At 37.2% G+C, this 21011-nt stretch overlaps 1 long non-coding RNA gene across 1 annotated transcript in view; it reads right to left on the reverse strand.

Annotated features, from left to right (window-relative positions):
* Nucleotides 1–227: 227 nt before the first annotated feature.
* Nucleotides 228–21011, reverse strand: part of LOC106726885 — a 54647-nt gene continuing 33863 nt past the window's right edge. The window contains exons 2-3 of the long non-coding RNA XR_001363012.1: nt 18921–18927; nt 228–246 (exon numbers count right to left, since the gene is read on the reverse strand). This is a non-coding gene — a long non-coding RNA (uncharacterized LOC106726885). The remainder of the gene's footprint in view (nt 247–18920; nt 18928–21011) is intronic.

Genomic DNA, 21011 nt, shown 5'->3' on the forward strand with positions numbered 1-21011 from the left:
TCATTGTGACTCATATTTTCATATTGTATGTAGTAATAGCCTTGAGTGTCCCATTTCTGAAAATAGAGAAAAACTAGCTACCCGCTATTCAAGTAAGAATATTAGAGACAGGTTTATATAATCTCTAAATTTTCTTCCAATTCAATTGCTTTATGTACCAAAAGATCAGGTCTAGGCAGTTGTGTCATTGCTTTTTCTTTCATTTATTCTCAAGTGACAAAATTTGCCTTTCTATTACTGAGATTCCTATACATGGTAACTGCATATTTAAGCTTCAATAATAGCACACAATTATGTTTTTTTCTTTTGTTTTCCAGTAAGGACATTCATGGTTTGACAACATTTCAATTGGTTCTCCATATAGTGATCCAATTGTTTTCACTTTTCTAATGAGAAAAGCCACAGGTGAAATTGTTAGGTGATCTTGATTTGTATATAGATGGCTGGGAGCAAGAATAGGCATGGGTCAAAGAACCAATCACTTCACTCTTTCCTCTTCATAACTCTCAAACTATGGAAATTTCTGACCTCTAATAAGAAAATGTACATTTAACCAGTGTTTGTTGGGAATAATTTTAAATAGGTTTCACCTTTGGATTATTGTTTTCCAGAGGCTTATGTCTTCCAATTACATTCTTCTGATTTTCTGAATTACTTACTATTGTTGCTTCACGCTTCAATGTTTTTGTTTTTTTCTTACTGTTTTAAAAATGAATCCAACTCTTGCCCCCTGTACCAGGAACAATAATGAAATACATAATCAGTGTAATGCTTTATATTGTCCCAAAGGGACTTTTATCCTGATTAAAAATTAAAGGTAACAATAATAGTTTTAATGTTTTCTTTGAGTAAAAATATTTTTCTATATTGGATCTCAGTCATAATGATTAAGTGTGGCTAGTGTCTGTTATAAATGAACTGCTTTAGAATAATTGAAATAGCAGTGAGGTTTAGAAGACTAAGTTTAAGCTATGTGTTCTGAAGAAGGTCAAATTTTACATGTAACAAAGTTTTTTGATGTGGACTTAAACTGTATATCTGTGAATTAACCAGAAGTATTTATGGGCATCCTGTGTGTGCACAGCACAGTGGAAGGCATGTTGAAGGGCATAAGTTATAAAAAGCATCATCTAGCCCTAACTGGTCTGGCTTAGTGGATAGAGCATTGGCCTGCGGACAGAAGGGTCCTAGGTTTGATTCTGGTCAAGGGCACATGCCCAGGTTGCAGGCTCTCATAATTTTGGCTTTATAAGTCAAGTGCAGTAAAGTGGCCAAATCTCCTGAACTATGGTGTTGGCACTCTCTCTAAAAAGAGCTGTTATCTGCTCTAAAATAACAAATTGTATTTCAATTTCATAACTTGATATCCTCTTAATTTTGCATGACCTTAGTTATTTTCTGGATTTCGCCTAACTCTAAATTTCTATGATAAAATATAATGCCACATAGCTATGTCTAAATGTTAAAACTAGATGAAATAGTCAATATACCTTTATGTGTGTTGTATCATATTAATTTAATTATTAAGGAATTCAGTGATGCACCTTTACCTTGGGTCCAATTCATGAGTTCTGCACAAGATACAATGTTGTTGAAAGAAGTGTAGCAACTGTGGACATGATTGTGTGTCACCTTGTTGAAAATAAACAGCTGCATTGATGTTGCCAATGTTTCGAATGGCGGCAAATCACATGCTTTTCTAAAAACTGCAGACCTATGTTCCCATTTTGCAACTCTGATAAACAAGCCAGGAATTTAAAATGAGTATCACTAAGTTATGAGTCTAGGAGTTGTAAATATTCCAATACTCAGGCTAATGAAAGTGAATAAGTTCACGGAAAAGGCATCACCTTTTGTCTTTGGAAATCATTGGCTGCAGATTTGCCTACTGCCGAGTTTCTGGTAATGTTTAACATATTTTACATTTCCTCTCTTTAGTCACTTGATGAAGCCAAGAAAGTCTCTAAGTAGAGTCCTGAGAGGCTAAAACAATCCAAATTTGGATGCAACTTTTACCACAGATATGGAAAGGGGGAAATGCACAGATGAATAATTAGAGAAGTGAGAATTTACTCTATCTGCATATTAATATAATGCTTGACAGGCCAGAGATTTATCTAGTTTTGAAAAAGAATCAAGAATTATTTTTGAATTCTCATCTACTCCTCAGCTTTGTATCTTCTTTGATTTTTCTCTCCAAAATAATTTTAAAATTTTAATATTTAATCTAAAGTTTTGAAAATGACCACATTGGAAATCCAGTCACTTGTGGGCAGGGTATTAGAATGAATCTTTTATTTCTCCAAAGCGCAGTTTATGCAATTTGCGCTAGTAGAAATGTAGTTGCTCTGAAAACTATCATTTGTATTGTGTTGATGTTTTAGAAGTACAGCTTTTTAAAAGTAGTCTTTTTAGCTCTAAGAGCATTATTCATCAGGGGCATGACTCCAATTCAATTAACAGAATTGTGGGTTTTGCTTGTGTAGGAGCCATAATAATATTACTTTTAACATTCACAGCCTTAGTATTACTTTGTAATATTTTGGCTTATAACGAAGTTAGAGGGAAATAATCAAGGGCCTGATGACCTTGCTTCAGCTCTTATTTCCACTATTTAGTACCTGAATGACCTTTGGGAAGCCCATGGCTTTCTCCAAGAGAATGTTGACCTGCTTATCAAATGAGATTAAAATGGCTTTTAACTATCTTTTTATCTACAAAACTAGGTCATAGTATGTGATAATGCATGCACAACTCTGCTCAAACCTCTTGGCCATATTACAAACTTAAGACAATTCCAATTCCAATGACTACATATGAAGTTTACAAGACACGTGAAAAAAGAATTATGATCTAAGCCATAGAAGTTGCTCTAAAATGTGCCTCTTAGAACTTATTGGTCACATAAAAGAATCTTGATAATTTTGGTAGGTCAAACAATTGTCTGTAGCATTGTGTAACCCTGGAAGCCATATCTATTCCTCAGGATGATAAACATGGAGAATTACTCATGGGACCTTTTCATGTGATAAGCCTGCCAGAAACTCACATGATTTATACTTTTGTTTATTGGACTGGAATCAATCGGTCACCCAGTTTAAACAGCAAATGAGGCTGAGAAGTTTAGTCTAGCTCTATGTACAGGAAGGATAGACAGTTTTGTTTGATGAGACATCAGTGAGAGTCATAGTCTGGTAACAAATACCATTTCATCCTTCTTTCTACTCATAGGGGCTATACCTCATTCCTATATCCAACCACAGATCAAAGGTTTTGAAGGATGCAAGTCCTTTTCATTGGCCCCAGATATGGAACTTCCAAGTCTAGTTACCTATAAACTAAAGATTTAAACTATGAGCCCTCCCCCACCTTTATTCTTATAAACCCAACACAGACTATTAAAGCAGGGACAGTGTAATTGAACTAAATTTTTTTATTTCTTGTAGTTCCTGGCCTGTTGGGGTCCAGCCCCAGCAGGTCCAGGGGTTCCCCAAGGTGTGGACGGAGTCGGCGAAGAATGTTTTACACGGAGACAGCGTTCAGAACTCTCTAGCTCTCTTTAGTCTCAGTGGATCTTCCTGTGCCTGGCTGAGGCCATAGAGAAAGATCCTGAGGCAAGCTGAGCCTTTATTTTTATAGTCAGAGGTAAACAAGGTAGTGGTTACCAAAGTTACACTGTTCTTGTGAGTTTCACTTGTTTTTGTTCTTGTTCTTGCTGCACTTCCCTCAGCCCATTAGCTTCCCAGGTAAGATCTAGGGAGCATCATAAGGTCAAACCTAATTATGCTTAAGAGGACTGTGCCCTCTAAGCTGGGACTTGTTTGTGACTTTGCCAACAGGTCAGTCCGAGGTTTAACCCTATAGCGGCTCCCCACACTGGCCCAATAGTTTTTCTCTCCACATACATGCAGCTATAATGAGGTTATTAAAAATAATGGCATTAAGTGAAAGAGCATGTTCATATATATGTCACAGCCTGAATATTAATAAGACTGTATCACGCAAAGCTGCTTGTAACTTATTTCATTCTTTTGCAGTATAGAGGCAATCCGTTTTTCCAACACTTCGAAGCCCTAAATTACTATCCTGTTTACTTTCATTTCTTCATATAAATAGACTTGTTCTCTTCCGAGTTTATCTTTTCTTGTAACCCTTGCTAAAAGCAGAGAGTAAAAGCCAGAACGCATTATTACCCCAAAACTCTGCAGCATTTTCACCTCCGTTTAAGCTCAGTGGCCTGCCTTTTGCAGGTGCTTATTTTGCTAAATATTTTTGTGCTGCTGCATAACATCATTTCTACCCACCAATATCTTTTAAATTATTCCCCAGGTGTAATTGGGAAAGGCCTCTTAAGCAGGCACCAGGAGATTTGCCAGAAATTTCAACATGAACATTTCCCTGTAAAACAGGCTTTACCTAAATTGTCTGCACACCTGACTTATTCCCGTGTCAGTGCTTACTGGAAGCATACAGAGGAGGTCACAGCTTAATGAAAGGTGACTTGTCCTTCTATCCCTGAAGTCTGAGAATCATTTAAAGGCAAAGTCCCCTGGACAGCTGAGAGAGAAGTCAAACCTCTCTGCTTGCAGGCCTGCATGTCAGAATGTGTTGGCATCCCCTTAGTTCCAGATCAGTCCCTTCAAGGACCAATTGGACGGAGATTTCCTGGAGGTACTCTGCCTCAGGCATTAGCATCCCATTCTAATTATTTTTATTATCCAGGTCACCATCATCAACAGAATCTGCTGAAGGGTAGTGTTACTTTTGGGCTTAGGTAATGTAGACATTCTGGCTGTTTTAGTGATAACACTATTCAACTCCTGCTATTATTCCTCTAACCCTGCATTCTTAAATATGGTACCTAAAAATAAATACATACAGTCTCATGTATTTATAAAATGAATTTGCACCTGAATGACATTTTGGCATTTCTAGTCTAATTGTGACTCATAAAAAGTTAGTCAATGCATATCATTAGGACTTTGTGAAGGTTATTTCATATTTTTTTGCCTAGCTTTAATCTGGTGACCAACCCCCAACCCTACTTACTTTAGGGCTTTCTTCCATTCTATGAAGTTAGTCATTTGCGCAAAGAGTGCATTGGGTCCTGAATCAATCTATCTATCATCTATCATCTATATACCTACCTTCCTATAATTTTTAAATAGCTTTATTGCACAATCAATTACGAAGGCCATGAAGTCCTATAATTTGCTCTCTGTAAGCTGGAGAACCAAGAAAGCCAGTGGTTTAATTCAGTCCAAGCCTGAAGGCCTGGAAACTAGAGGAACAAATGTTATAAGTCTTGGTCTGAGTCCAAAGGCCCAAGAACTAGGAGTGCTGATGTCCCAGGGCAGAGGTTGTATGTCCCAGCTCAATAGAGAGAGCGAATTCACCCATCCTTAGCCTTTTTGTTCTATTTCATCCCTCAACAGATTGGAAAGGGCAATTTTCTTTATCCAGTCTAGCAATTCAAATGTTAATCTCTTCCAAAAACACTTAAATCAATATACCCAGAGATCATGTTTTACCAGGTGTGTGGCAATCCTTAGCCCACCGAGTCTGGCACATTAAAAATAACCATCAAAACTACTTAGATACATAGGAGAATCAAAACATGCACCACTGCCCATAAACTCTGTTTACCTGTGCATAAATTCCACTTCAGTTACCTCCTCTAGCATAGTCATAATAATGTAAGAATGACTATCACTTCATTTATTCATACCTATACTAGAGGTTCGTGCACTGGGCAGGGGGTGTCCCTCAGTCCAACCTGCACCCTCTCCAATCTGGGATCCCTCTCACAGTCCGGGACTCGCCTGCCTGCCTGCCTGATTGCCTCTAACCACTCTGCCTGCCAGCCTGATAGCCTCCTAACTGCTCCCCTGCTGGCCTGATCGTCACAACTGCCCTCCCCTGCCAGCCCAATCACCTCCAACTGCCCTCCCCTGCAGGGCTGAGGGGACAAGGGGTCTGAGGCTTGATGAGGCGGGGCTGAGGGGACTGGGTGCCGTCATCTTGTGGCTGTGGGCCCCGCCATCTTGTGAGGGTGTGACAGCCAGTTAGCATAGTTCCTCTTTATTAGATAGGATTATGCCTACATTTCTAACTGTTGTTAATCAAGACATGTTCTTCTTGAGTGAAAAATGGCCATCTGTATTTCACTGATGGAATGCATTTTAGTCATCAAAATATAAAATATGAATGAACACATTTAACACAGCTTGTTTTCAACATACAAAGATAGAGATATAAGTATAGCTATATGCATATCTCAATATGTTCTTTAGTATTTAAAGAGAAATTTATTTTTATAAAATTTTTAGTCAACATGAGATTAGAATGCATGCAGTATAAAAGTCCTCCTCAAAACACTAGTTGTTGTTCAAATGTAAATAGGTCATATTTTTCTTCTCTGAAAACCAATTACCAATATATATTTTAAAATCCTGCAATAATAATAACTTAATACCATAATAAAATAAGGAAATGAGGTAAAACCAAGATTGATAATTTTGTTCATATATTATTTATGGAAGTTGCTATTATAGCAAAAACAAACTAGTCCTAAAAATTACACCAAAAATAAAACAACCTACAAAACACAATAAAACAATTTGTATAACCAGAATTTGGAAATTATCAATTAAATTATTCTATATAAAGATAAAAAAATATTATATGGCTGTTAAATCCTTACAAATGACTTTGACATGCAAACTAAAATGAATTATGATTCCAAAATATTTATGTTTGTTAATTTTCAAAAATAAAACATAAAAGATACATATAAAATATTAGCATTTTATTCCAGGGATGGTAAAATTACATTATGTCTTAACTTTTTCCTCTATATATTTCATATATCTACAATAAACATGTACTTTGTATTTAAAACCAACAAGCCTTACTAAAATAATATATTTGTATGTATAAACAGGGGATTAAAAAGCAGTTTTCTTTTCCCCCCTCTAATATGGGTTGTTGTTGTTTTCCACAGATTGCCTATACAAGAGAAAGCTATAGCTTATACACTATTTTCTTCTGTCATTGGACAGGCAAGAAAATTCATGTGAAATAACTTAGCATCCCTGTCTTCTCAAATGAGCTGAGGCTCCCTGCAGGTCTCCACATTGAGGGGCCTCACAGTGTGAAGGATGAGAGAAGTGCATCTGTCCCATTGAGAGTACAAGGTCCCCCTGGAGCAGTGCTTTCTCAGCAGTCCCAGGCCTTCCGTTTTGGGGGCACCAATTGATTGCTTTGAACTGTATTATTTTTTATCCCATTTCTGCTAATATTTCTGATATTCCTGGCTCTTTGGGTCATCCCTCATATAAAACCTTAAATACATTATGGAGTGAAATCTTTGAAGAATATATGGTCAAAAGCAAAACTAATGAAATTTAATACCAAAAATTATATTGACACTCTTATTTATTAAATTAAATGCATTTTAAGTAAATTCCTGCAAGATAAATGTCCCAATTGTCATAACAGTCTTAAAAAATAAGCTAAAATATGTATCTAATCTCAGTAATAATATAACTTCCCTGTCTACACATTGAAATAATTTTGAATATTAGTTATATCTCTGTCCTCTTTCCATGTAAGACTCTAAAATAAATTTTTTTCTTAATGTACAATTAGAAGAGAAAACTTAATAATCCAAACAGGAATAAAATCTATTGTTTTAATATCTCCACTCAGAAATAGTTTTTAAGTTAAAAAAAAAAGATATAAATTACTTCTTGAAATTATAATTTACAACAATAATGACATGAAGAAAGTGAACATAAATGGAATGAGGGTGGTTTTTATTTTTTATTTTTATTTCTTTATTTTGGGAGAGTGGAAATCCGAGTGGGAAGAAAACCACACCAATGGAAAGAAATAGCTGCTTTCCACAAAGCAGGAGGCTCAGAAACAGCAAACTGACATTGTGCTGTGTATTTTTATTTCAGGCATTCAAAACATAATGCAGAAAGTCCTCCTCATATATTTTATTGTTTCCCGTGGAGGGTTAGGATCTTATTTATCATTTAATGCTTCAAGTAAAACTAATTGAATTCACAGTCTGAATTAAAAAGCATGAAAAAAAAGCTTGATACTTCTTAGCCTTTGAATCAACTGTACTTTCATTTTCTCAAGAAAGTGTTAAAGAATGATAAAAATAAATGAATTGTTCCTCCTATTAGATCCCTGAAGACACTAGATTTGTAATCAATCAATGATTTCCTATGTACCAGAACATCTTACTTCTGCCATTAAGATACTATTTTAAGGTGGGGGTGAAAGTAAATTGGATTATTAAGTTATATGGTTGAAATTAATCAAGATTTTCATTATCTGTGGCATTGTACTGATTTTTCTATGCCTCATTTATCTTTCTGCCCTATTTTTAACTAAACTTACATCTACACATGCACACACAGTATTGGTTGAGTTGGAAAAGCAACATTGAATTAGTTACTTTTGAAAATTATAATGCATTGGTATTGTTTTGTTCTCAGCATATTCAGGTTTATATTGTGTTCTGGACCATAACAATCAAAGTAAACATTGTAATGACAGAAAAATTTAAAGGGTTTAAAGTCAAAGTGTACCACATTTAAATCTTTAAATACAGTAATTACTTTAAATCTGCATGACATAAGCTGATTATGCAAAACATGAAATAGAGGATTTTTTAATGTTAATGACAATAATATGGACAAAGCAGTATGCATTAAGAGAAAGGAGCAAGCAGATTAGCCTCCCTGACATTTTATCTGTTACACGATTAATATTTTCAATAAGATCAACTTAATTTAGAAATATTTTGAAAGACAGAGCTTTAGATGTAAGTGCTAGCACAATGGGTCAGCAGAGGTATAATCCTCATGAAGACACAGTGTTTTAGAGCTTCCCCATGACAGCTGTCAGCACTGTGAAAGCTTTAAGATCTCTCCACATATGTGACAGCCTGGCTTGTCTAAGCAGTTCTAAGTTGTGCATAGAACATAGAAATGTATCTTCATCAGCATAATGAGTTTTCTCTTGAAATGACATGTTTGTAAAGGATGAATAAGAGACACTGGCTTTTAAAATTGACCAGCATATAGGATAGTATGATACATGTTTAGCATTTGTTACCTTTATTACCCAATTAGAATCCCGGTGCACGAATTCATGCACCAGTGGGGTCCCTCCGCCTGGCCTGCAGGATTGGGCCAAAACCAGCTCTCCAACATCCCCCAAGGGTCCTGGATTGCGAGAGGATGAAGGCCAGGCCAAGGGACCCCGCCAGTGCACAATTGGGGCCAGGGAGGGACATGGGAGGTTGGCCAGCCTGGAGGGACCGAAGGAGGGCTCCGGGGTGAGTCCGACCCTTCTCACTCAGTCCTGATCAGCTGGACCCCAGCAGCAAGCTAACCTACTGGTTGGAGCATCTTCCCCCTGGTGGTTAGTGCACGTCATAGTGACTGGTCAACTGTCTGCCCCCTGGTGGTCAGTGCACATCACAGCGAGTGGTTGAGCGGCCTTAGCATATCGTTAGCATATTACGCTTTGATTGGTTGAAAGGCCGACCGGGACGACCAGACACTTAGCATATTAGGCTTTTATTATATAGGATATAGTAGGTCCCATTGTAATGTTAGGACATGTGGTGAGTTTAGATTTTGGCCCTCTTCTTATATGCAAATAGGTTTTTCAAAGTCTCCAATAAAGTAATGATTGTTGTTGCAAACATTGGTGAAGGCAAATCTTTTTTTCTAAGTTTAGATTCATAAGTGATAATATTCGGCTTGCAGTTTTAATTCCTAATGCCTGGATCACTGACATAATCCATGTTTTTATTGGTTTTAGACATTTTGCTATGAAATGATAAAGTACACAATATCAGATTGAACCATAAATTATTGCCCTTTTGTCAGTCTAAACACTTGATGATCAGCAATTATTTACTGTTTAAACTAATACAGCTGAAAATAAGAGTTTTATAATGGCCAATTTCAGTCTCTCCTACATGGCCTCACATCGCTTGCAGAGTTGATTATAATTCTTCTTGTCACAGTTTCTTCACTGAGCTTCCAGGACCCTATTCACAAGATTTCCCACCATTTCTCACATTATTCCTGTTCAGTCTCTCAGGAATATTCTCCCATCTCTAAGCATTTACCTTTGACCTGTTCCGCCGTAGCCTCCTCTTTACACATATTTTCTTGCTGATCTTATGTAGCACCAATGCGAGAGGATGAAGGCCAGGCCAAGGGACCCCACCAGTGCACAATTGGGGCCAAGGAGGGACGTGGGAGGTTGGCCAGCCTGGGAGGGACCGAGGGAGGGCTCCAGGGTGAGTCCGACCCTTCTCACTCAGTCCTGATCAGCTGGATCCCAGCAGCAAGCTAACCTACCGGTTGGAGCATCTTCCTCCTAGTGGTTAGTGCACGTCATAGCAACTGGTTGACTGTCTGCCCTCTTGTGTTCAGTGCATGTCATAGCGACTGGTCGACTGGTCAACTGTCTGCCCCCTGGTGGTCAGTGCACATCATAGCGAGCGGTTGAGCAGCCTTAGCATATCATTAGCATATTACTCTTTGATTGGTTGAAAGGCCCTCCGGACGACCAGACACTTAGCATATTAGGCTTTTATTATATAGGATATAGTAGGTCCCATTGTAATGTTAGGACATGTGGTGAGTTTAGATTTTGGCCCTCTTCTTATATGCAAATAGGTTTTTCAAAGTCTCCAATAAAGTAATGATTGTTGTTGCAAACATTGGTGAAGGCAAATCTTTTTTTTTAAGTTTAGATTCATAAGTGAAAATAATATTTGGCTTGCAGTTTTAATTCCTAATGCCTGGATCACTGACCTGTTGCAAACATTGGTGAAGGCAAATCTTTTTTTCTAAGTTTAGATTCATAAGTGATAATATTCGGCTTGCAGTTTTAATTCCTAATGCCTGGATCACTGACATAATCCATGTTTTTATTGGTTTTAGACATTTTGCTATGAAATGATAAAGTACACAATATCAGATTGAACCATAAATTATTGCCCTTTTGTCAGTCTAAACACTTGATGATCAGCAATTATTTACTGTTTAAACTGATACAGCTGAAAATAAGAGTTTTATAATGGCCAATTTCAGTCTCTCCTACATGGCCTCACATCGCTTGCAGAGTTGATTATAATTCTTCTTGTCACAGTTTCTTCACTGAGCTTCCAGGACCCTATTCACAAGATTTCCCACCATTTCTCACATTATTCCTGTTCAGTCTCTCAGGAATATTCTCCCATCTCTAAGCATTTACCTTTGACCTGTTCCGCCGTAGCCTCCTCTTTACACATATTTTCTTGCTGATCTTATGTAGCACCAAGACTTTTAGCTTTTACTTCAGCCAGAGCTCTGTGAGAACTCCAGACTAATATATGCAAGTGCCTATTTGCTTTCTCTTTCTGTTTCTAATTCACCTGTCAAATTTACTGTTTCAAAACTGATATTCTGACCAACTTGACTCCAAACCTGCTCCAATTGCAGTGTTTCTCATCTCAGTGGTTGGCAACTCCAGACTGAAAATCTACTGGCAGTCAATTTTTCTCTTTCTCATTCTTCACGTTCTATTAGGCAACAAATCGTATTGTCCCCAATTTCAACGCAATAAAAATGCCAGCTGGTTCTCACCACCTCCATTGCCATCACTGGAAATGTATCCTTGTCCCCTCTAACCCTGGTCCTCAAATAGCCTCTGAGTGTCCTCCCCGTTCCTCCCCTTGCTCACCACAATGTGTTCTCATCATAGAAGCCTGAGTAATTCTTTCTGAATGCAAATTGAGCCATGTCACTCTTCTACTTGAAGCACTCCAGTGGTTCCTCATTACCTCAAAAATAAAAGACAATGAGCTTACAATGGTATGCCTGTAGAACCCTACATAATTCTCTCCCCCTGCACCCTCTCATACCATTTTCACCTTGTTCTCACTTTTTACTAACCTTTCTTTGTCTCAACTCTGCAGAAGCCACACTGGTCTCCTTTTTGTCCCTTGAAAAAATACAAAAGGCATATCTCTGCCTTAAGAGTTGGCATGGGTTGTTTGCTCTGCCTGAAAAGTATGTCCTCCAGGTTATAATGTTGGGATGATGTTTTCACCAACTTGAAGTTTTTGTTCAAATGCCAACTTCCTGATGAGGCCACCATGCAAATTCATCAGAATCCCTTTGACACGCCCCATGTCTATTTCTCATGCCTTTCTAATAAACACTTCTCTCACTAAGATATGGAAAAACTTGATCTTTCACAATTCAAATATGTTCATTTAACATATTCATTCAGATTGAGCAATCATTCATTCATTCTCTACTTTCTGCTGTCAGTGGCAAAGATTTCCTTTTTGCTTAATTGCTAACTTTCCCCCAGGAAACTAGAATAAATAATAAGTATTTTCATTCCTGGGGTCTCTTTGAACTTTTGAGGGGAAAAACCTGAGAAGTGGGAGAAAATGGGAAAGAAAAATTGGGGATTTCGTTGATAATGGCATGTGAAGAGAGATGAAGATTGACTGCACTCTGGGGAGACTTCTGTTGCATTTGGTGTTTCCTTTGTTGCCTGAAATGCCAGGAGCAAAGCCTGTGTTTCCCTGGTGGATGTCAGACTAGACACAGAGTTGCAGCCTTTCTTGGACACAGAGACAGTGGCTGAAATCAGCAAAGTTTATATGTTTCTTCTACTTTAACAAGAAAGTGCATGTTTGTGAATACACAGCATCTCTGATGGTATAGCCTTTCACTATGTTTTGTTTTATTACCGGTAGGTTGAAGAAGTGCCAAGTATTGCATTTGATAAAAATTTTTTTAAGAATGATTTGGAGGCCGAGGAGAACATTAACTTCTAGAGATTTCCTTTTGCCTCTGTCATGCACTTCTCAGGAAAACTAGCAGCTGTTGCCTCAGACCCCAATTTCAGAAACGGAGATTTCAGTTTGGGAGGAGAGAAAGTTCATCTTTATTTCTGGGGTGTAGTTTTTAGGCAACCCCCCGCCCCCTAAGATGCAGGCTATTTAGCAAAGCCCCAAGTTGGTTGTCTCTGAATTGCAACTTCTTTATTCCTATTCCTACAAGACTCTCAATCATGCTGCTCACACTCACAGGGACTCAGCTACCCAGTTTAGAATGGAAAAACAAATCTTTTGAATTTCTATCTGTTGCCGGATCTTGGCCTAGTCATGCCTTACAGCCTTGAAAGGTCTAGTGATATTTGTACTTTGCCTCTGGTTCTTAGCAGGAGGGTTGTTCTGAATTTTCTAATTCACTCTACTGGGGACAAATGTTCCACATTTTCTATAATTTTAAATAATTTTCCATTTCCTAAGAAGAATACATTTTTTTCTTAGAGCATTTGAATAAAGAGTAGGCCAGTCAAGATTACCCACATCAAATCAGCAAAGAAAACAGAATGACTGGTGATTACTTTATTCATTATACTTGCACAGCAAGCATTCGATAATAACAACAAAAATTAGGGCAATATTAAACTATGAAAAAATAACCACCATTTCAAATAGTTTCATAAGAAAAATATAACCATCAGGTGAAGATATTCATTCATTCATTCACTGTTCATTTGCTTAGCAAAATGTTATTGGGAGACTCACCTGTGTTGCATTTGGCACGGAACTGGGCACAGGGAGTTTTGCACAAAAAAAGACCTATATGGATCCTTCCTTCTTAGATGGCCTAACGTCCAGCATATGGTGAAATGTATATTTCATTTTCATGAGTAACAAAGGGTTATGCATCTTCAATTTTTAAGTTGAAATAGGCCTTAGATATAATTTAGTCAAATTTTCTCTGATTACTGGAAAGGAAAAAGTTCCATTCAATTTCCCAAGGTCTCCTGGGTTGTTAGTGGATGAACACAGAACAAAACTCTTTCTTTCAACTCCCCATGGTTTTTTTTTGTTATATCACAATGGCCCCTTAAAACAAAAGGGTACTTTGGACCATCCTTACAAACACATTTTAGACATTGGAAATAATGCTGTGTCTCTGAATTTGTAGATATAATGATTGAAATGCCATTTTTGTAGATGTAACTTCAAAAACTAACAAGTAAAAATATATTTAGATTACGTTGGCCCACTATTGTTAATCTAGTGTACTTACAGACTATTAGACTTGAAAATAGTTATATCAAACATGAATGAACACTTCAAACATATTCTATAGTAAATATTACTTATAAATCTAGCAGCTTTTCTCAAAAATCGTTTTCTGGACCACTCAGTTCTGCTAAGACTTTCCCATTATTCTCATTATTTTACTCATAAAAGTAAAATGGTAGTTTTATATTTATTTCTATGATGAACTAACAATTTATGATATTTAAGGAAAATAAAAGAATTACAATAAACATAGCTTGCAACTGAAATGTCATCATATATGTGTGTAACATTAGTTATAAATCTATGACTTTATTTTCAATATTTGTTTGATAAATTATTAAGCTCTATTAGTACTTTCCTTTGTTTTTGTTTTCCTAATAAAGTAAAAATGTTTTTAATTTTATTATAAATTATTGTTACTGTATTTAAATGAAATAAGATAGAATTAATATGTGCATAATATTAAGGGACATTTTTCTTCCAATAGTTGCAAAAGTTTGATATGCCAGACTGTACTTTGAGTCAGTTTGACAATCTTTGCAGTGAGAACATCCCAGTATTTTTATAGAAATTAACAATAACTCACATAATCAGAAAAGGAAAAAAATGATGTCTTACAATGACTAGAGGAGATATATTAAATTCTTGGAACAATTATAACTGTCACTACTCAACAGTGGAATTATTCCCTTGGTACATATTTAAGTAAAAAGTTGTAATGATGTGTTCATTCTATTTCATAAAAAAGGTTCACAATTTGCAAAAATACAGAGAAAATAATGGCCAATCCTCATTTCTAACAAGAGAATGTAGAAGTTGCAATGTTTTGCTTGCATTCATATTCCAAGCAGCATATTTAAAAAGGTAATAGTCTGGCATTAAGTGGAAGGATTGAAAAAAGTCTAAATTTAACTATCTTTTGTTCCATGGCAATAGCTGCTAAGGACATTGTAAATAGTGAGAAGGGTAAGTTTTCTTTTTATTGCAATCCCTAGTGAAATCATGGGAAGAACATGCAGTTCTTATTATAATAAATAAAATGAAAGCAAGGTCTATGCTTCTCAGAACTCAATTTTGACAGAGTAAATGAAATAAATAGAAACAAGGATTTCAGCTCAAAATGTGAAGTTTATGTAAGTAGCTATAACAAATTATTTACACTTTTATTTTGTATACATCAATAAGTCATCCATTCTTTGCTCATATCCTCATGACCTTCACTTATTTTGGGAAAAAATGTGTCTTTTCTAATGATTTTATTATTGGAACAATAACGTTATTACAGTGTCACTGTGCTTGATGAACAGAAATTTGAACTATGCATTATTGAGAATGCTCCTTTTGTAAATCTCTCACAGGCCACTTGAGAATCTGTTTCTGTTTGTTCTCTTTTGGCATACCCAGAAACCTGTGAGCAATTCCTAGAGAAACTTTTCTTTTTCTATATTCACATCAAAGTGGCAACTTTTTAATGATCTCTGAGCTAGAGAAAGCCAGCGCTCCTTCTGCCTTTATGAAACTATGAAAAGAAAGCGGGAGATATTTTCTTCCTTTTCTTAATTGCCCTCCCAAGTTCCCAAGGTACGCAAAAGAAATTATATCCCCACAAATGAGAATTGTGAAAGGTTGTTTCTGTGGAATAGAGATTTTTCACTTTTTAAAATACATCGATAAAAGTGTTATATCACATATAGCTTCAGGTAATAAGGAAGAGTGCAATGACAATTTTAAAAAATACATTGATTTAGGTGGATGTGATGGTGGTAGAGTAGAAAAAGCATGAGGATTTTGCTGAAAGAGTGATTCTTAGCATTGGGGTATTGGTCTTCTTTTACATTGGAGAATTGTGAACTCAAGTAAGCTACTTTGTATATAGGGTCTGCTGGTTTCCTTTGGTGATTTTCTGACAAAGTCACATCATTTTGACTGATTTCCTTCATTATTAAATTCTTATCACTAAAAAGAGTGTGTGGATATGTGAGTTTTGGCAAAGCTAAACACAATCTGGAGAAGTGATAACATATTTTCCATTACAAATGTATACAGGGCTCTAAATTATTTTCTATCTATGAGGAGATAGACGAGAGCAGAAGAAAAAAGAATAGACATTGGAATTTTGAATTTGAATTTTAGACATAGCATTTTATATATAGGCAATCTAGGACTTTACTTAGATTCTCTAAAATTCATCACTTTCACCTGTAGTAAATATGATACATCATATGAAATACCTAGTGTGGTGCCTGGTGCCCACTTAAATGATTCTCAATAGGAGGTAGCAACTATTATAAATGGCAAAACATATTGTTAATAAGCATATCAGTTACCTCTTGCCCCAATAATGATGCATAATGAACCACAGAACATAAGGGTTTAAAGCAGCAACCATGAGTTTAAGGTTCTGCCTATCTGGGCGTTGCTCATCTATAATAATAAAAGCGTAATATGCTAATTAGATTGGAAAGTCGAACGACCTTCTGGATGTCATTCCAGACATCCTTCCGGATGAAGCCGTGGCGGCAGGGGCTGAGGCAGATGTAGTTAGGGGCATCAGGCAGGCAGAGGAAGTTAGGAGCGATCAGGCAGGCAGGCGAGCATTTAGGGGCAATCAGGAAGGCAGGCGAGTGGTTAGGGGTGATAGGCAGGGAGATGAGTCATTAGGGGCAATCAGGTAGGCAGGCAGGCGAGTAGTTAAGAGCCAGCGGTCCCAGATTGCAAGAGGAATGTCCAACTGCCAGTTTAGGCCCAATCCCTGCAGTAGTCAGACATTCCCTGAGGGGTCCTGGCCCGAATTTTGTGCACCAGGCCTCTAGTCCTATCCTATATAATAAAAGCCTAAAATGCTAAGTGCCCAGTCATCTGGTAGGCTGTCTAACCAATCAAAGTGTAATACTCTAATGCAGTGGTTCTCAACCTGTGGGTCGGGACCCCTTTGGGGGTCGAACGAACCTTTCACAGGGGTCGCCTAAGACCATCGGAAAAACACATTTATAATTACATATTGTTTTTGTGACTAATCACTATGCTTTAATTATGTTCAATTTGTAACAATGAAAATACATCCTGCATATCAGATATTTACATTACGATTCATAACAGTAGCAAAATTACAGTTATGAAGTAGCAACGAAAATAATTTTATGGTTGGGGGTCACCACAACATGAGGAACTGTATTAAAGGGTCGAGGCATTAGGAAGGTTGGGAACCACTGCACTAAACCATCACAGGAGATGGCTGTCTAGGCACCGAGAGGAATCAGGTGTCCCTGCCGTGGGCATCTTGCTTGAGCTCCTCTTCCAGGGGCCTGGTCTGAAGGCGGGCTGTGTTGAAACCTCGTGTCTCCTCCATTCCCATTCCAGCCGAAACCTCTGGTTCTCAGTCCAAGCCTCAGGGTGGATGAAACACCCTTTTGCATCCTTGGTGACAACCCAGTATGATTAGCCTTTAATGCATTCGTTATGGGATAGTTTCACCAGAGAATAAACCCACTTATCCTTTTCATGTCGGAGAACTGGGTTTGGTCCAATCCCGCAGGCCAGGCCGAGGGACCCCACTGGTACACAAATTCGTGCACCAGTCCTCTAGTTGTTTATGACTGGCTGGTGGGTCAGTTGGAAACAACCAATTAGAACAGCCTCATCTGGGAAAATGTAATGTTTGCTCCACATTATCTGAGAAGTGCAATAACATAATGTATTCCTGTACTGTCAAGTCTGTTTAGTTTGTAAACCCTTCTTGCCCCTGATGTTTCCGCCCTGCTCATCGGCCATAAACCCAACTTGTCCATATTCAGAATTGAGCCAGTTACATACTGAAGTGTTCTTCCCCTATTGTAATAGTTTATGAGTAAAATGTATTTTTAACCTCTTTGATATTTCACAAGTAAACTATTTTTTTCTTTAATCATTCGTGAAACTGTTCAGTGGGGTTCTGTAATGGTAGGCAGACAGCATTATTTATCCCATATAAAAGAGTGGAACTTGATGTAAAAGTTGGACTTTAGTTAACAATTGTGTATCAATACTAACTAATCAGTTTTAATAAACATATCACATTATGTAACATGTTAATGACAATGAAATATGTGGGATGGGTAAGGACAAATTTTCCATCTCAAGATTGTTAATTTTCTTGGCAAAGACCCTTTTTCCAAATAAGGTAACATTTACAGGATTTTGGGGGCCATTATTGGCCTATATAGATTAACTTAAAAAAAGTTGCTTTAAATAATGACTACATGATGGACCCCAAAATAGGTAATAAAGAAACAAAGAAGAAGGTTGAAACATGTATGGAGGGAGCTGAAAATCAGGCTCAAAATTATACAAATTATTTTATGTTGAAATTATATAAATATTAATGTGTATAGTTGCATCTAAAACACATCTCACAAATATGTTAGCAGTGATTATTTCTTGGTGTTGTTAGGGTGATTTTTATTTTATATTTAGTTTATATTTATCATAAACAACATTACATTTTTAAAAAGCTAGCATTATTTTATCTCATATAAGGACTCTTTTTGACTCCACATGGAATCACATCATATTGACTTAAAATATATGAGATAAAACATGGCATTGTGAATCAAGTCCCCATTTAACTGAGGTCTATGTCTTAAGTTAGAACAACACAAGCTTCTTAAAATAAGAGTTTGCCCTTCTAGGATAAGACACCATGTAGTCCTGACTACCTGTGGATTGGAACATCAATAGTCACTAGAGGGAGCAAGTGTTACCTCTGTCAAGAGCTTGGCAATTTATTTTTCCTCACTTAAATCCTCCCTGGATTGCTGGTAGGTGTCATTGTTAAGCTCTCTCTTGATCTCAGTGGGGGTCTCTGACTTGAGGCTTATGTGGTAGTTACAAAGCACTGAAAACTGCAGATGAAAAGGATATTAATGCAAAACACCAACAAGCATCACAACTATAAATGGTCCTAGTATGGAGATGTTTGCTGGCATCAGAAGCTGGGAATAGGCACTTGGAATATAAAACTCTCAAAAACATTGTTTGGGAAGCATTTTAGGAAAGTTGGTAAAAAGACGTTGCCTTGAAGTATTGTTAGTCTAATTTTTTTTTTTATCAAGAAAATAATTATTCAATGACCCAAAGCAAGCAACCAGATAAGAATGGTAATTTGGGGCCATATTGATTCAAGGGAATGGAATTGAATGACAAAAGTCTATGTTGGGTAAAAGACATAATTACACTGATTTCCATAGAGACATAGCAAGATGGATTTTAGTGCGGATCATTATTGACATGCTATGTTTGGAAAAAAAGACAATTGCATTAGTACGTAACTTCGTCATCATTAATATATTGATGAATTTAATCTGTTTGTTTTTGAAAGATGGTATATATATGCTAACTGTCTGCCATTTAGTTTTCACATAACTACAAAAATATTTGCACTGCTGAGTTCTGTGAGCATTGTGTGGCCATGATATAAACAGTCACCATGAGGTAACTGTCAACACTCACATTATTTATCAGTGTATTATTGCCCTTAAAGGTTCTTACTTGTATTACAAAATGTTAGCAGAATCTCAAAGTAACAGTTTTCCTATTATTTTTAAATAAAATGAAGAGTATGTTCTGATTATGTTCAAGGATCATGTCTCTGAATTTATCAATATTTTAAATCCAAATGTCATACTTAATAGTGATGTAAGATAAGCTTTTTATAATGAACTAGGGCCCGGTGCATGAATTCATGCACCAGTAGGGTCCCTCGGCCTGGCCTGCGGGATTGAAACCGGCTCTCTGACATCCCCCAAGGGGTCCCAGATTACGACAGGGCACAGGCCAGGCCGAGGGACCCCACCGGTGCACAATCAGGACCAGAGAGGGACGTGGGAGGTTGGTCAGCCGGGGAGGGACAACGGGAGGAACCCAGGGCATATCTGGCCCATCTCGCTCAGTCCAGTCTCATTCGGCCGGACCCCAGCAGCAAGCTAACATACCAGTCAGAGCGTCTGCCCCCTGGTGGTCAATGCACATCATAGCGACTGGTAGACTAGTTGACTGTCTGCCCCCTGCTGGTCAGTACACGTCATCGTGAGCGGTTGAGCGGTCTTAGCATATCATTAGCATATTATGCTTTGATTGGTTGAATGGTTGACTGGTTGACTGGACATTTAGCATATTAGGCTTTAATTATATAGGATAGAATACAGGAAATTTTGAAAGCAGATTATGGTCAGTAGTTTAATAAAATGCAGGAATTTGGGAATATAATTTTGTATAAAATTGTAAAAAAAATCTCTTTTTAATAAAGTTAAGTAACTTATTCTCAAGTAATCCCACCCAGATATATTTTACTAAAGTGATATGGCTGCATGAGATCACTGTTACTTATTGCTAAGTGAGTTATAAAGATACTAACATATGAAATAGTTCAAGGACAAAAAGGTGTTTTTTTTTTTTGCTTTTTTTTGCCAAAGGCAGTACATCTTAAACTTTAATGTGTATAGGGATAGCTGAGAGATCATGTTGCTGATTCAGTAAATCTGGGTGGAGCCTCAATAGTCCACAGTCCCAGCAGGTTCCCAAGTATGACTGCTGCTGCTAATTCAGAGACCACTTTTTTTAGTAGCAAGGCCCCAGGGTGGATCAAAGTCTTTGCTGAACAGAGTTATCATCAGACATAAAAACCATGGCAGGGAAAGCTTATGATTATAGAAAGCCAGTTAGAGAGTGGCTTGTGGTCAGTGTGTAGATCTTGTAGATGAAGCATGTCAAACTTGCGGCCCACAGGCCTCATGCGGCCCACAATGAATACTCATTAATGATGACTCCTTTATTTCAGCCCTTTGTATTCAGCATGTCTTTATTGAAATAAACTTATGTTTCTATGAAA

This window comes from Myotis brandtii, unplaced genomic scaffold (genome assembly GCF_000412655.1).
Source record: "Myotis brandtii unplaced genomic scaffold, ASM41265v1 scaffold328, whole genome shotgun sequence".
In the NCBI taxonomy this organism is placed as follows: domain Eukaryota; kingdom Metazoa; phylum Chordata; class Mammalia; order Chiroptera; family Vespertilionidae; genus Myotis; species Myotis brandtii.